Raw genomic sequence first — 14,015 nt, forward strand, 5'->3', positions numbered from 1 at the left:
GATAATATTATTATAAGTGTAACTATACTTTTTAATGTATTTTTTATTTTTTTGTGACACTTTTTAGTTTTGTGAAACAGTTAACCAGAGCTCTGAAGTCGTGATAATCATTCTAGCATAAATCACAAGTGTAAATCGTAAACCCCTTATCGCTCAGGCACAAACATTTGCGCTCCACTCATAATCTAGCCCTTTGCACTTTTTGTTTTGTGATTTTGCATACAGCAGTGTATTTAGGATTGTCTCACTATCTCACTATCACAAGGTGAAGGCTATACTTTGTACAAAATATAATTTTCTTCTTAAAGGAATATACCAATCAAGAGATGGTTGTTCGTTAATTGTGTTCAGATCCTGCTAACTCTAGGTAGCGGGTATTACATAATCTGATTATAGTAAAGACTTTGAAGTTCTATCTGAAGTTCTATCTCCAAGCATCTATAGTTTTCAGTCAAACTTCTAGTTGTTTTTTTAACTACTAAATCTAATAAGGGTGGAAAGCTACTAAGGTAGTGTTTGCCTTTTAACTCATAAGAAGGGATTCAAGACTTTCTTGGCGGTTGGAAGGTCACCTTTCTAAGTGCATTACAGCTCTTTCTTCAAGAGCAAATGCAACATTGTGGGTTTTTGAAAGATTTTACATCTTTGGAGCAGTTTTGCAAAGCTGCAACATGTCTTATCTGCGTACCTTTTTCAGAGTTTATCACTTGAGACTTTGCTTTTTAGCAAGCAGCTTTTGGCAGGGAACTCCTTCAGGCCACAATTTTGGCTAAATAGAAACTGGCAGAAAAATTCTCCCACCCTTTCCATAACATACTGTAGACCATCGGATTGGGTATTAATCCCATATGTTATGAAGGACTGTGGACTATCATCATTTTACAAAAGAAAACAATATGTATGCTTGCCTCATAAATAATTTTCTTTCGGAATGATGATGGTCCACAGGCCCCGCCCATTTCAATTTTTAGGCAACAATTCTAATGACAACTTTATAGACCCTGCTTTGCCTTTCCTACCTTTCCTTCCTATTCTCTACTCGGCTACACGTAAAACTAGAGAGAGGTGGAGGGATTTTAAAGCTCTTGTATGGGTTCTTGACCTCCTAGTGGTGAAAAATATATGCCATATGCTATGGAGGACTGTGGACCATCATCATTTCAGAAGAAAATAATTTAACAGTTAAGCATACATTTTGTTATTAACAACTCTCTGAAGATAGTCAATGCATTTCGGTCTCATGCAACAGACCTTCAAGACTAAAAAATGTATGATAGTAAAGCGTTTATATTGAAAAAATGAATCTACATATTAACCTCTATGTTCAATTTTCTATGGTGCAGTTTCCGGATGTTATGTAACTATGGATGACGTCACTTCAGGTTTTACGGAATCTTCGTTTCCAGATTTCGGCGAATGGCATTATGGGATTCGTAGTCCAACTGGAGTACATATATTATTAGTCCAATCTGGATATATAACATCTAAAAAATGGAAGATATAGTATTTCACAGTCACAGATGATAATAATAATAGTGCTAAAGAATAAAGTGATTATTGCACTTTAAAGTACATATAATTGCACTTTAAAATGTTAAAATAGCGCTTTATTGAAATTTTTTTTTTATATTTTTGTAGGGACATGAAACCCAAAGTTTTTCTTTCATGATTTAGATCAGTGTTTCCCAACTGCGGTCCTCAAGTACCCCCAACACTCATGGTTTTCATTATAGCTGAACCAGTGCACAGTTGAAGTAATCAGCTGATCAGTAACCAACCTGCTCTTATCCATCAGATGATTATTTCACCTGTGCTCTAGTTCAGCTATAATGAAAACCAGGACTGTTGGGGGTATTTGCGGACAGCGGTTGGGAAACACTGATTTAGATAGAACATACAATTATAAACAACATTCCAATTTACTTCTATTATCTAATTTGCTTCACTCTTTAGATATCCTTTTTATATTTTATTTTATTGAGATCATAAACAGAATTCAATAGAGAATTGCCATATTTCAAAACCAGCAGTCAAAAAGAACAATTGCAGCAAGTATTTAGAAAAAAAACCCCATCAAATTGCAGGAATGTTGAAATATATATATCGAAATACAATATACTGTTATTCTATAGAAATTAACACACACCAGTTATGAAGTATCTAATAATATAGAAATAGGTCATAGATACATTAAAGATGAAAGTACTCTAAGACTATAATGTTCTATGAGTGGTAATATATAACTGAAAACAGAGCTCATATTTTCTAAATAAGGTATAATTAATTATCCGATATTCAAACAGCAACATTAGTAATAAACGCCTAGATTACGAGTTTTGCGCTAAAGAGGGTGTGAAACAAACGCAACAAAAGTTGCGTTATTTCACCCTCCATAGTGCTGCCATTACAAGTTTCTGTAAAGCCACTTTGTGCGTGCGATATGTGTCATGCTGCTCCTCTGCTGTGGCCGTTGCCATTGTGAGGTCTTTGTGGTAACCTGGTTTGGCGTGCAGTGGCCTGCTGTGCTGGACTGGGTTTGTTTCATTTTGAATTGTTTGTCATCGTGAGGTCTTTGTGGTGACCTGGATTGGTGTGCAGTGGCCTGCTGTGCTGGACTGGGTTTGTTTAATTTTGAATTGTTTGTACATCATGAGGTCTTTGTGGTGACCTGGCTTGGCGTGCAGTAGTCTGCTGTGCTGGACTGGGTTTGTCACGGACACAGGCACTCCTCTTGTTGCTAGGGATACGGCAGTGTAACTGCAGCACGGTGATGACATCGTCACCACCCGATTTGTCTTCCCTATGTAAAGGCCTCAGTCTCTCACACATGTGCCCAAGTATAGGTGTTACTTCTTGTGCTCCTGGGTGCTGTATATCTGTATGCTGAATTTCTGTATTGGTTCACTGTTGCTGAACTCTGCCTGTTTGACTACGCTGCTTGCTTTAAACTCTGCATTGCTGGATTGCTTAACTGTTGATGAACTCTGCCTGTTTGACTACTCTGCTTGCCTTAACCTCAGCATTGCTGGATTGCTTAACTGTTGATGAACTCTGCCAGCCTGACCATTCTATTGGTTTACCCCTGAACTGTTATACTGCTGGATATCCTTTTGTTGCTCACTCCTGCCTGTTCCTGGTCCTTCTATTGGTTTACCCCTGAACTGCCATACTGCTGGATTACCTTCCTGTTGCCGCTGAGTACTGCCCTGCCTGCTGTGAGTACTGCTTACCTCATTTTACAAACTCTCTCTCTGCTCTCTGGGATATTTTCTATCATTCCACCTGATGCCGGGATAAGAAGACTACTGGCCAAGTTTGGTCTGATAGTGGAATATCCCACAAGCATTACAATATGGTGGCGATGAGCTCCATACCGCACAAAATCCAAGGGCTGAGAATACATGCTTGTGCATGCTTTCCCCATAGACATCAATGGGGAGAGAGTGTTATAAAAAAAACTAACACCTGAAGCACGGAATGGCGATCGCCATAACACAACCCCATTGATGTCTATGGGGAAAAAAAGTTACATTTATACCTAACATAAACCCCAAGTCTAAACACCCCTAATCTGCCGCCCCGGACATTGCCGACACCTCCGCCACTAATAAAGGTTAGTGATTTGAATAGCCAATAGAATTTCAGTAGCTCTCATCCTATTGGCTGATTTGAACAGCCAATAGGATTTCAGTAGCTCTCATCCTATTGGCTGATTTAAATTTCAAAAATCACATCAGCCAATAGGAATGCAAGGGACGCCATTTTGAAAAGGCTCCCTTGTATTAAAGATTCAGTTTACGGCGGTGACTGTTTGAAAAGAACGCTCAGTGCCCGATGTCTACAAGAATGGACTGGCTCCGCGCCGCCGGGATGAAGATAGAAGATGCCGACGGGATAAAGATTGAATACACCGCCTGGATAGATGAAGACCTCGCTGCCTGGATGAAGACTTCTTGCCACCTGGATGTCCGGACTTCAGAAACTGTAAGTGGATCTTCGGGGGTTAGTGTTAGGGTTTTTTTTACTTTTTTTGGGTGTTTTTTTTTTTTTTAGATTAGGGTTTGGCCTTTTTTAAAAGAACTGAATTCCATTTTAAGACAATGCAAAAGAGCTAAATGCCCTTTTAAGTGCAATGCCCATACAAATGCCCTTTTTCAGGGTAATGGGTAGCTTAGGTTTTTGTTAGAGTTACGTTTTTTTATTTTGAGGGGTTGGTTAGGTGGTGGGTTTTACAGTTGGGTGGTCTTTGTATTTTTTTACAGGTAAAAGAGCTGATTTCTTTAGGGCAATGCCCGACAAAAGGCCCTTTTAAGGGATATTGGTAGTTTATTATAGGCTAGGGTTTTTTTTTTATTTTGGGGGGGGCTTTTTTATTTTTATAGGGCTATTCGATTAGGTGTTATTGCTTTTATTTTGGATCATTTTGTTTTAGTAGTGTTAGTTTTTTTATGTGTAATTTAGTTTATTTAATTGGTAGTTATTTTAATTTTAGTATAATAGTTATGTCGGGTTAATTGTTGGTTTAAACCTAGTTTTTTTAATTTCACAGGTAAGTTTTTATTATTTTAAGATATAGATATTGTAATTTTAATTTAAAGTTAGGGGGTTGTTAACATTAGGGGTTAATAGTTTAATTTAGTTTTTTTGCGATGTGGGGGGCTGGTGGTTTAGGGGTTAATAGGTTTATTTAGTGGCGGTGATGTGGGAGACCAGAGGTTTATGGGTTAATAACTTAATTTAGTGGTGGCAATGTCGGTGAGCGGCGGAATAGGGGTTAATAGCTTTATTATAGTGGCAGCGATGTTGGGGTGTGGGGAAATAGGTGATAATCACTTTATTATAGTGGCGGCGATGTCGGGGAGCGGCAGAATAGGGGTTAAAAACTTTTATTAGTGGCGGCGATGTCGGGAGCGGCAGATTAGGGGTTAATATGTTTTAAAAAGTGTTTGCGATGCGGTAGGGCAGTGTTTATGGGTGTTAGTGTACTTTGTAACATTTTTGTTATGAGTAATGCAAAACTGGTAATCTAGGTGAATGAGAGATTCCCTAAATGTTGAACAGTGATCTCTCTTGGACCACTTGAAATATAAATCAGGAACTAAGGGGGAAATTATTGGGAATAAAGAACAGACAGGGTCACCCTTGGACCCATAATAGAAATATTTGTCAAATAATGTTAACAGAACCTTCTGAAATGGACACATACAGATTTATGATGTCAGAAGGCATAATGTTATAAAAAAACAACTGAGGGCCACTTGTGGACCCATGAAATTGTCTAGCAAATGGCAGCAGGAAGCTAGAACTTAAACATGTTAGGAGTGACTGCATTTACAATAAACCAAACAGTTCTATGTGGGAAAAAGCATTAAGAAATAAGGGGAGATAAACAAACTATAGCTCATGATAATGAGTGAAGCAACTAATCTCTATGGGTTAATAAAACCTAAGGTTGTCATCACTAGAACTACAAACTGTATAAACCCCTCCCTAGTAAACTAACCTAGTTGTAGAATCACCTTTGAGTAAACAAACATATAGCTGGCACACAATAAACATATTGAGGGTGTAATAGAACAGACTTAAAAGAACTTGCACGTATTATTAATAAATCTTCTCCTGTTATGCATCATTGATCTTTCCATGTCAAAAAACTGGCATCAAAGATCTATCAAGCTGCTTACCACATAAAATATTATGGGCTAGATTACAAGTGGAGCACTAAATTAACGCCCGTTTGCTGAAGCGTGATAATTAACCAGCCATTACAAGTGGCTGGTTATTGCTACCGTGAGCTCGCAGTAGCGTTTAGCACTCTGAAAATTAACCAGAGATCAGATCTCTGGTTAATTTTCTAAAAGTGCTCCAAATGCTCTCAAATTAAAGGGCATTATATGTTTTTATTTTAAAAACACTGCACTAGGCAGTTTTGGGGCTTTAAAGTTGGTGGGTGTGGGGTGTTTTAAAAAAAATAAAACGGCACTGAAAAGTGCCTTTACATTGCGGTCTATGGGAACTGTGTGTTCTCATAGACCACAATGTAAATATATATGTATATGCTTATATACATATATATTTATGTTTTAATATGTGTATATACACATATTAACACATAAATATATATGTATATAGTCATATACATATATATTTAAAAATTCAGCCCATGGCTGTGCTACATACCCCCTTCACTGTACAAGGTTCTGATGCCGTCCTCATAAGCGTAATACTTCCTAGCAATGCGAACGCGAGCTGCCATTTGCATTGCGATTTACTTGTAATACCAGTGCACATTATCATGTGCTGGTATTACAAAGTGGATTGCTAATATCGCTTTCACTTGTAATCTAGCCCTGGGTACATTATAAATACAGATAGGGGATGGGACACAACTAAATAATTGTCTCACTCTAGGTGCCTTAATTTAGCCATGGAAAACAGCAGCTACCATTAGAGTCAATAGTCAATAGTCTCTAGTAACAGATATCAAATAGCACATAATTATATATAAAGGATTTATAAGAAATTGTCACCAGTGGTATTGAAGGATCAACTCCTATTGTCCAAGAACATCATATATATTTTAGTAGCAGTGGTTCTCAGACATGGCCTCTCAAGGAAAAAAATTGCTATGTAAATTGGGCATTGTCTAATAAACTAACGGCTAGATTACGAGTTTTGCGGTAAGCTGAAAAGCAGCGTTAACAGGTCCTAACGCTGCTTTTTCACTACCGCTGTTATTACAAGTCTTGCAGGTATAGGGGCCTTACCGCAAACCGACTTTCGTAATCTTCGTAAACCCTTTTTTCTACGGGACTTCCATAGCGCCGGTATTACGAGTCTGTCCTGGGAGGCCAAAAAGTGAGCGGTACACCCTACCTCGTCAAGATTCCTAACGCATTTTAAAGTCAGTAGTTATGAGTTTAACAGTACAAAGCCATAGTATAAAACTCATAACTAAAGTGCTAAAAAGTACACTAACACCCATAAACTACCTATTAACCCCAAAACCGAGGCCCTCCTGCATCGCAAAACACTATAATACATTTTTTAACCCCTAATCTGCCGCTCCGGACATCTCTGTCACTATAATAAACATATTAACCCCTAAACCGCCGCACTCCCGCCTCACAAACACTATTTAAATAATATTAACCCCTAATCTTCCGCCCCTAACATCGCCGCCACCTACATTATATTTATTAACCCCTAATCTGCCTTCCCCAATGTCTCTGCCACTATACTAAATGTATTAACCCTAACACCCCCTAACTTAAATATAATTCAAATAAATCTAAATAAAATTACTATCATTAACTAAATTATTCCTATTTAAAACTAAATACTTACCTGTAAAATAAACCCTAACTAATAGTTACATTGTAGCTAGCATAGGGTTTATTTTTCTTTTATTTTCAGGCAAGTTTGTATTTATTTTAACTAGGTAGAATAATTACTACATAGTTATTAACTATTTACTAACTACCTAGCTAAAATAAATACAAAGTTACCTGTAAAATAAAACCTAACCTAAGTTACACTAACACCTAACACTACACTACAATTAAATAAATTACCTACATTAAATACAAATAAATAAATTAAATTGGCTAAATCACAAAAAAACACGAAATTACAGAAAATAAAAAACTAATTACAGATCTTTAAACTAATTACACCTAATTTAATAGCCATATCAAAATAAAAAAAAATACCCAAAATAAAAAAAACCCTTAAAAGGGCCTTTTGCGGGGCATTGCCCCAAAGAAATCAGCTCTTTTTCCTGTAAAAAAAAATACAAACACCCCCCAACAGTAAAACCCACCACCCACACAACCAACCCCCCAAATAAAATACTAACTAAATAAACCTAAGCTCCCCATTGCCCTGAAAAGGGCATTTGTTTGGGCATTGCCCTTAAAAGGGCATTTAGCTCTATTGCAGGCCCAAAGCCCTAACCTAAAAAATAAACCCACCCAATACACCCTTAAAAAATCCTAACACTAACCCCCGAAGATTCACTTACCGGGAGAAGTCTTCATCCAAGCGGCAAGATGTCCTCAACAAAGCCGGCAGAAGTGGTCCTCCAGACGGGCAGAAGTCTTCATCCAGACGGCATCTTCTATCTTCATCCTTCCGGCGCGGAGCGGGTCCATCCTCAAGACATCTGACGCGGAGCATCCTCTTCCAACAAACTCTTCTTGCTGAATGAATATCTCTTTAAGTGACGTCATCCAAGATGGCGTCTTTTAGATTCCTATTGGCTGATAGAATTCTATCAGCCAATCGGAATTAAGGTAGAAAAATCCTATTGACTGATCGGATCAGCCAATAGGATTGAGCTTGCATTCCATTGGCTGATTGAAACAGCCAATAGAATGCGAGCTCAATCCTATTGGCTGATTGGATTTATTTTTTTTTATTTTTATTTTTTTTTTAAATAGTAATGTTAGGTTAATTTATAGTTTAATCTTAGGTTGTTTTTTTTACAGGTAAGTTTTTATTTATTTTATGTGAGGACCGGAACCGACACTATGGGGCATATGTATCAAGTTCCGAATGGAGCTTGATGGCCCCTGTTTCTGGCGAGTCTTCAGACTCGCCAGAAACAGCAGTTATGAAGCAGCGGTCACAAAGACCACTGCTCCATAACCTGTCCGCCTGCTCTGAGCAGGCGGACAGACATCGCCGGAAATCAACCTGATCGAGTACGATCTGGTTGATTGACACCCCCTGCTGGCGGCCTATTGGCCGCGAATCTGCAGGGGGCGGCGTATTGCTCGCCGTATTCAGCTATGTCTGTCAGACCTGAACCGCTCTGTCGGATCAGGTCCGACAGACATTAATAACTAGAGGCCTATGTCTGAATTACTGGGTGCTATTTGAAAAACGGCTGCAAGATTTACATGCCACACCTCTCATCGGGTGTTCTGTTACTACATTTAAACACTATTAATCTCAAATCACTTGATATTTATAAAAGAACACCCAATGAGAGGTGCGGCATGTAAATCTTGCAGCCATTTTTCAAATAGCACCCAGTAATCCAGAGCTCGTGTCGGCTTCGGTCCTCAAGATTCCAAGCCTCAGCATATGATAGCAGTAGTGTGGAGCTCCAATTTTAGGCAAAGTTCCAGATCTGCTTCCTTATATTTAATATATGGATTACTGGGTGCTATTTGAAAAATGCAGGGGCAGCATCCGGTGTTATGCTGAGAATGGTTTCCCCATCTACAGCAGTTTTCCCCTGCGCTTTAAAGCTTTACAATGGAGGGGCAGGCAGTTAGCCTTACCTATACAGCTTTACACTGCAGGGACAGACAGTTTCCTTTACCTATAGATGCAACATGTTTTACAAGAATAAGTCACATTATAAACATACTATTTAAGCTGAAACAGGTTTTAGCAAAATATGACATACTATAAACATACTACTCAAGCCTATTTTTGTGTGTGTGTATATATATATATATACACACATATATATATATACACATATATAAATATATATATATATATATATATATATATATAAACACACACACACATATATATATATATATATATATATATATATATACAGTATGTTCTCAGTAAAGGTCTGAACTTTGTACCCACTCCCAAGGTTTGATTGATTTACATAAACTACAAAGGTCGCTCTAGTTGAAAGATTTCTTTAAACATACCACCAGTATTCAACCAAAGTCACAATTGTCCAGGCCATCTAGTTTTGAAACAAAAACTACCCATCCTACTATAAGAACATTCACTAACATTTGCACCAGAGATATTGAACAAATATGTAAGACTCAGGTTCAGTATAGAAATAATTTGAACAAGGATGAATACAATGCATTAGCAAGATTAAGACAAGATGACACGATTATTATTCGACCTGCGGATAAGGGCGGAGCTATAGTGGTCTTGGACTACTCATATTATAGATCTGAACTTCTGAAACAACTAGAGGATGGTTGTACATATTGAAAACTTATGCACAACCCCACAGCACTGTATAATAAGATGCAAGACAACAGTTTGACAGTTGCATTCAATAGTGGCCACATTGGCCAACAGGTCTTTGAGTTCTTAAAAACAGAGTTTCCGGTACATCCAATAATTTACACCATAACGAAGATACATAAAGATCTGAATAAGCCTCCTGGACGACACATAGTGTCTGCTGAAGGGTCCCTGTTTCAGAACCTATCTATCTACATTGATTTCTTCCTGCAAGATCTTGTAAAAAGTACAGAGGCATTTTTACTGGATTCTATTCAATTAATCCAATTACTTCAACATAGAGAATTCCCCAAACAATGTATTTTAGCCACTCTTGACGTTAACAGTCTCTATACCATAATTCCTCATGATATTGGTATAGAGGCTCTTAGACAGGCCCTGCTTAATAGCAACACCTACCATGGCCCCCCCCATTGAGGTCCTCCTTGATTGGTTAATGATGTGTCTCACGCACAATTATTTCAGATTTGAAGATTCCTACTATCTACAACTAGTCGGTACGGCCATGGGGTCAAGTATGGCCCCCTCTTACGCCAACTTATTCATGGCGTAGTTTGAGAAACAGTATATCATCACTGAAAGGAATCCTAATGTCCTAGTGTACCGCCGATACATTGATGATTTGTTTGTGATCTGGGGAGGCACATCAAATGAACTTACAGAATGGATCCATTATCTCAACAACGCAGAACGATCAATATCATTGAAAAGTGAAAGCAGTGATTCTGAAATACATTTTTTAGATTTGTGTATCTATAAGTGTGACACTGATGATGGATGTGTTCTTAAAACTAGTCTGTTTTCAAACCAACGGATCATAATACACTGCTTCAAAGTAATAGCTTCCATTCAACACAACTTAAGAAAGGCATCATTAAGTCCCAATTTTTGAGGGTGATTCAGAACAACTCTGATCCATCAAAAAGAGTAATTCAACTGAATGAAATGAAGAACACGTTCCTCGAAAGGGGTTATAGTCAAAAGATTGTGACTGATATATTGAATGGAGTGATGCATTTAGATCAATCCATTTTGATCCAGAGAAAACCCAGATCCGAGACCGAAAGCGAAGTTTCTGATTCAACTATCAACTATATAACTGGCTTCAGCCCTGCCACCCAACAGATTGGAGATATTATTAGGAAGAACTGGCACCTTGTGAAGGGAGATCTGTCATTACCATTCAAGGATACAGCTCCACCCAGAATGGTACACAGAGTGGTTGCAGCCTTAAAACACTTCTCATGAAGACTGACCCTTGGAAAGGCACCAAGACATGGCTGGCTAACACTAAAATGGGTTGTTTTAAGTGTGGCAGATGTGTTACCTGTAATTCGCTGCTGACAGGCCCAAAGTTTCATCATCCACATTCCACCAAAACTTAACTTATAAGGCACAGATTAACATGTACTTCCCAATTTGTTGTATACTTTCTTACATGTTCCTGTGGTAGATACTATGTTGGAAAAACAAGTACGACCTTTCGAGAAAGACTGGCGAACCATAAGAGCACGATCAGGGCTGCAATTAGAGATGGACAATTGGACCAACCTGTGGCCCATCATTTTCTTGAGTTTAATCACCCAATTTCAACTCTAAGAGCCATGCTCATAGATATGGTGGTTCCTCCAAGGAGAGGTGGCGACAGACATAAGGAACTGTTACGCTGTGAGGGTAGATGGATCTATAGACTTAACACCCTCAGCCCTCATGGACTGAATGTTCATCTTGACTACTCATTGTTCTATTGAACATCTTGGGCCCATATGCCTTATATTGAGTGGACATCTGCCTACGGATTACAACATTTCAAGCCTATAAAGTGATCAACCCTGCACATTTGCCTAATGATTTGTTATAAATAACATCATACATATATATACTTTCTAGACTACTGTGTTCTGTCTAAACACATATGTGGCCCAATCTAATTACTGAGGCACAATATATGTTATGCACCCACCTTTTCTAACCCCACATGCCATTGTAATCACTGGCAATGTCCTTTATGATCAATATGTATCTTGGGCTTACATTCAGTATTGCAGAATTCCCATACCGATGATATAAGTTGTTACACATATGGCTGTTTAGTATGTGGTATAATTGATATGTCCTTGTTGTGCAGTTTGGCTTGGGTTAGCGGTTTGTTTTAGATTGCTCTGTTTATGACTCTGTACACTAAAGGAGTGAAGTATTACCATGGACACTCTGATTGCCTGGCTCTGGTTATGTTGTGTTTAGGTAGCATACTTAGATATCACGTCCTCAAAGACTATGGATGTTCTTGATGCTGTAGCTGTCAATGAACAAATCTAGTGCCTTTTTCTTTGATGGTAAGCATCGTAATAGTTATGTAATTTACTTGCTCTTTGCACTTGCCAACTATGTTCAGCTTTTGCTGTGTGTCAATGGTGTTATCTGATTTGCAACTTGTGTTAGTGTTGCTTATATCTTGCTTTTTTATTGATACATGTTTTATTTATCTAGCATCACTTATGCCTTACAGGTTGGGAAGACTTGATATTATTCATTATTTACATCATGTATTTGTTTCTTTTACCTTGCGCATTGGGTGATTAATTATCACGGTCCGGTCCGGTATATTGTGATACCGAGGTAGTGGCTATTTATGGAAGATGCAAAGTTGGTTTTAAAGTGAGGTCTTCCTGTTGTGTCACGTGCAAGGCTTGAGCGGGGTAGCCTTTATTTTTGCTTTTTGTTTTTATGAACGATGTTAGCAGTCACTTCTTTGACAGACTTTGGGTCCGCACTGTTAGTTTGCTTTGCTGGCGTTACCACGCAACAACACACCCCTCATGTGGGCCAATAGGATTGCTACTGCTTTCCTTTATGAGGTACACAGGTGCACTATAAATCATAACGCATTTCCTGTTTGGGAGTACGGCTACGTGCCGAAGGAAGGTAGGAGATTATATCTGTTTCTAACTAGCCCGGCTGTTTTACACTCTGTGTGCTCTTTATTTATAGTCATGATATGCCGGATCTTCCATTTCATTTTCAGTTTTATGTTTCGAGCTAGGAGTAGTTCATTGTTAACTAGACACGATGATTATGGCGGCATGTCTATTGGATTTGTTATATATTTTCTCTAATGAATTTCGCCATTCTGACATATACTCCGGTAGTGGCTGTTAAAAGCTCCGTTATGACATAATCTCTATGATTCGCTCTATGAGCGCATTTCTAGATATCATTTTGTTTTTAATGCTTGGTGACATTTACTGTGATTGTTGGGCCTTCCCCGTGGTCATGTTACACATAATTGATGCTTTATAAGTATTGTTGCTTAGACACAGTAGCGTGCTTATGCTATGGGCTAGCAGTGCCTTCTCACACCTAATGAGACTGGCTCTATATTGTGTTTTTGTAATGAGTATGATTATGGTGGCTTATGGATATCACAGGCTACACATAAGTATTGGAGAGGCCATTATGTTAATAATGTAATTTATTTAATATAGACACATTGTCTCTATCTATGTGTTTAAACAACAGATTACGACTCTGGTTTAGTTACTGTAACTTTGTAGGAGTATGCGATCTAGCTCTGAATAAAAACAGACTATGCTCAGACTGGAAGTTGTACTCATGTAGGGGGAGTGTTACTATTCTATATTTACATTTATATTTATGTTTAATTTTTTTTTAACTGACTTTTTTTTGTATCTCTATACACATGTTTTGGGTTTGTGAATAAGCTCCAGTCTATTTGCATAATAACACTTTACATATGTGTTTGTATTTTAACGCATACAATCCTTGTTATATGGCGACAGGGCACCTAGACATTTGGTTTATCCTTGGGATTCTAATTGATTGATTCCCTTTTTTGTTTATATATTGATTGAATCGCAACCATGTGTTTATTTATATATTTTTTTATATATATGTATTTAAGTTTGTGACCATTGGCTCCTTGCTGTAACTTTATATACATGTTTATGATTTGTGAATAAACTCAAGCCTAACTG

General features: G+C 38.0%; 1 long non-coding RNA gene across 1 annotated transcript in view; it reads right to left on the reverse strand.

Moving 5' to 3' along the window:
* Nucleotides 1-1,267: 1,267 nt before the first annotated feature.
* Nucleotides 1,268-14,015, reverse strand: part of LOC128662210 (uncharacterized) — a 34,721-nt gene continuing 21,973 nt past the window's right edge. The window contains exon 2 of the long non-coding RNA XR_008402724.1: nucleotides 1,268-1,484. This is a non-coding gene — a long non-coding RNA (uncharacterized LOC128662210). The remainder of the gene's footprint in view (nucleotides 1,485-14,015) is intronic.

The sequence above is a fragment of the Bombina bombina genome, chromosome 6 (assembly GCF_027579735.1).
Source record: "Bombina bombina isolate aBomBom1 chromosome 6, aBomBom1.pri, whole genome shotgun sequence".
NCBI lineage: Eukaryota > Metazoa > Chordata > Amphibia > Anura > Bombinatoridae > Bombina > Bombina bombina.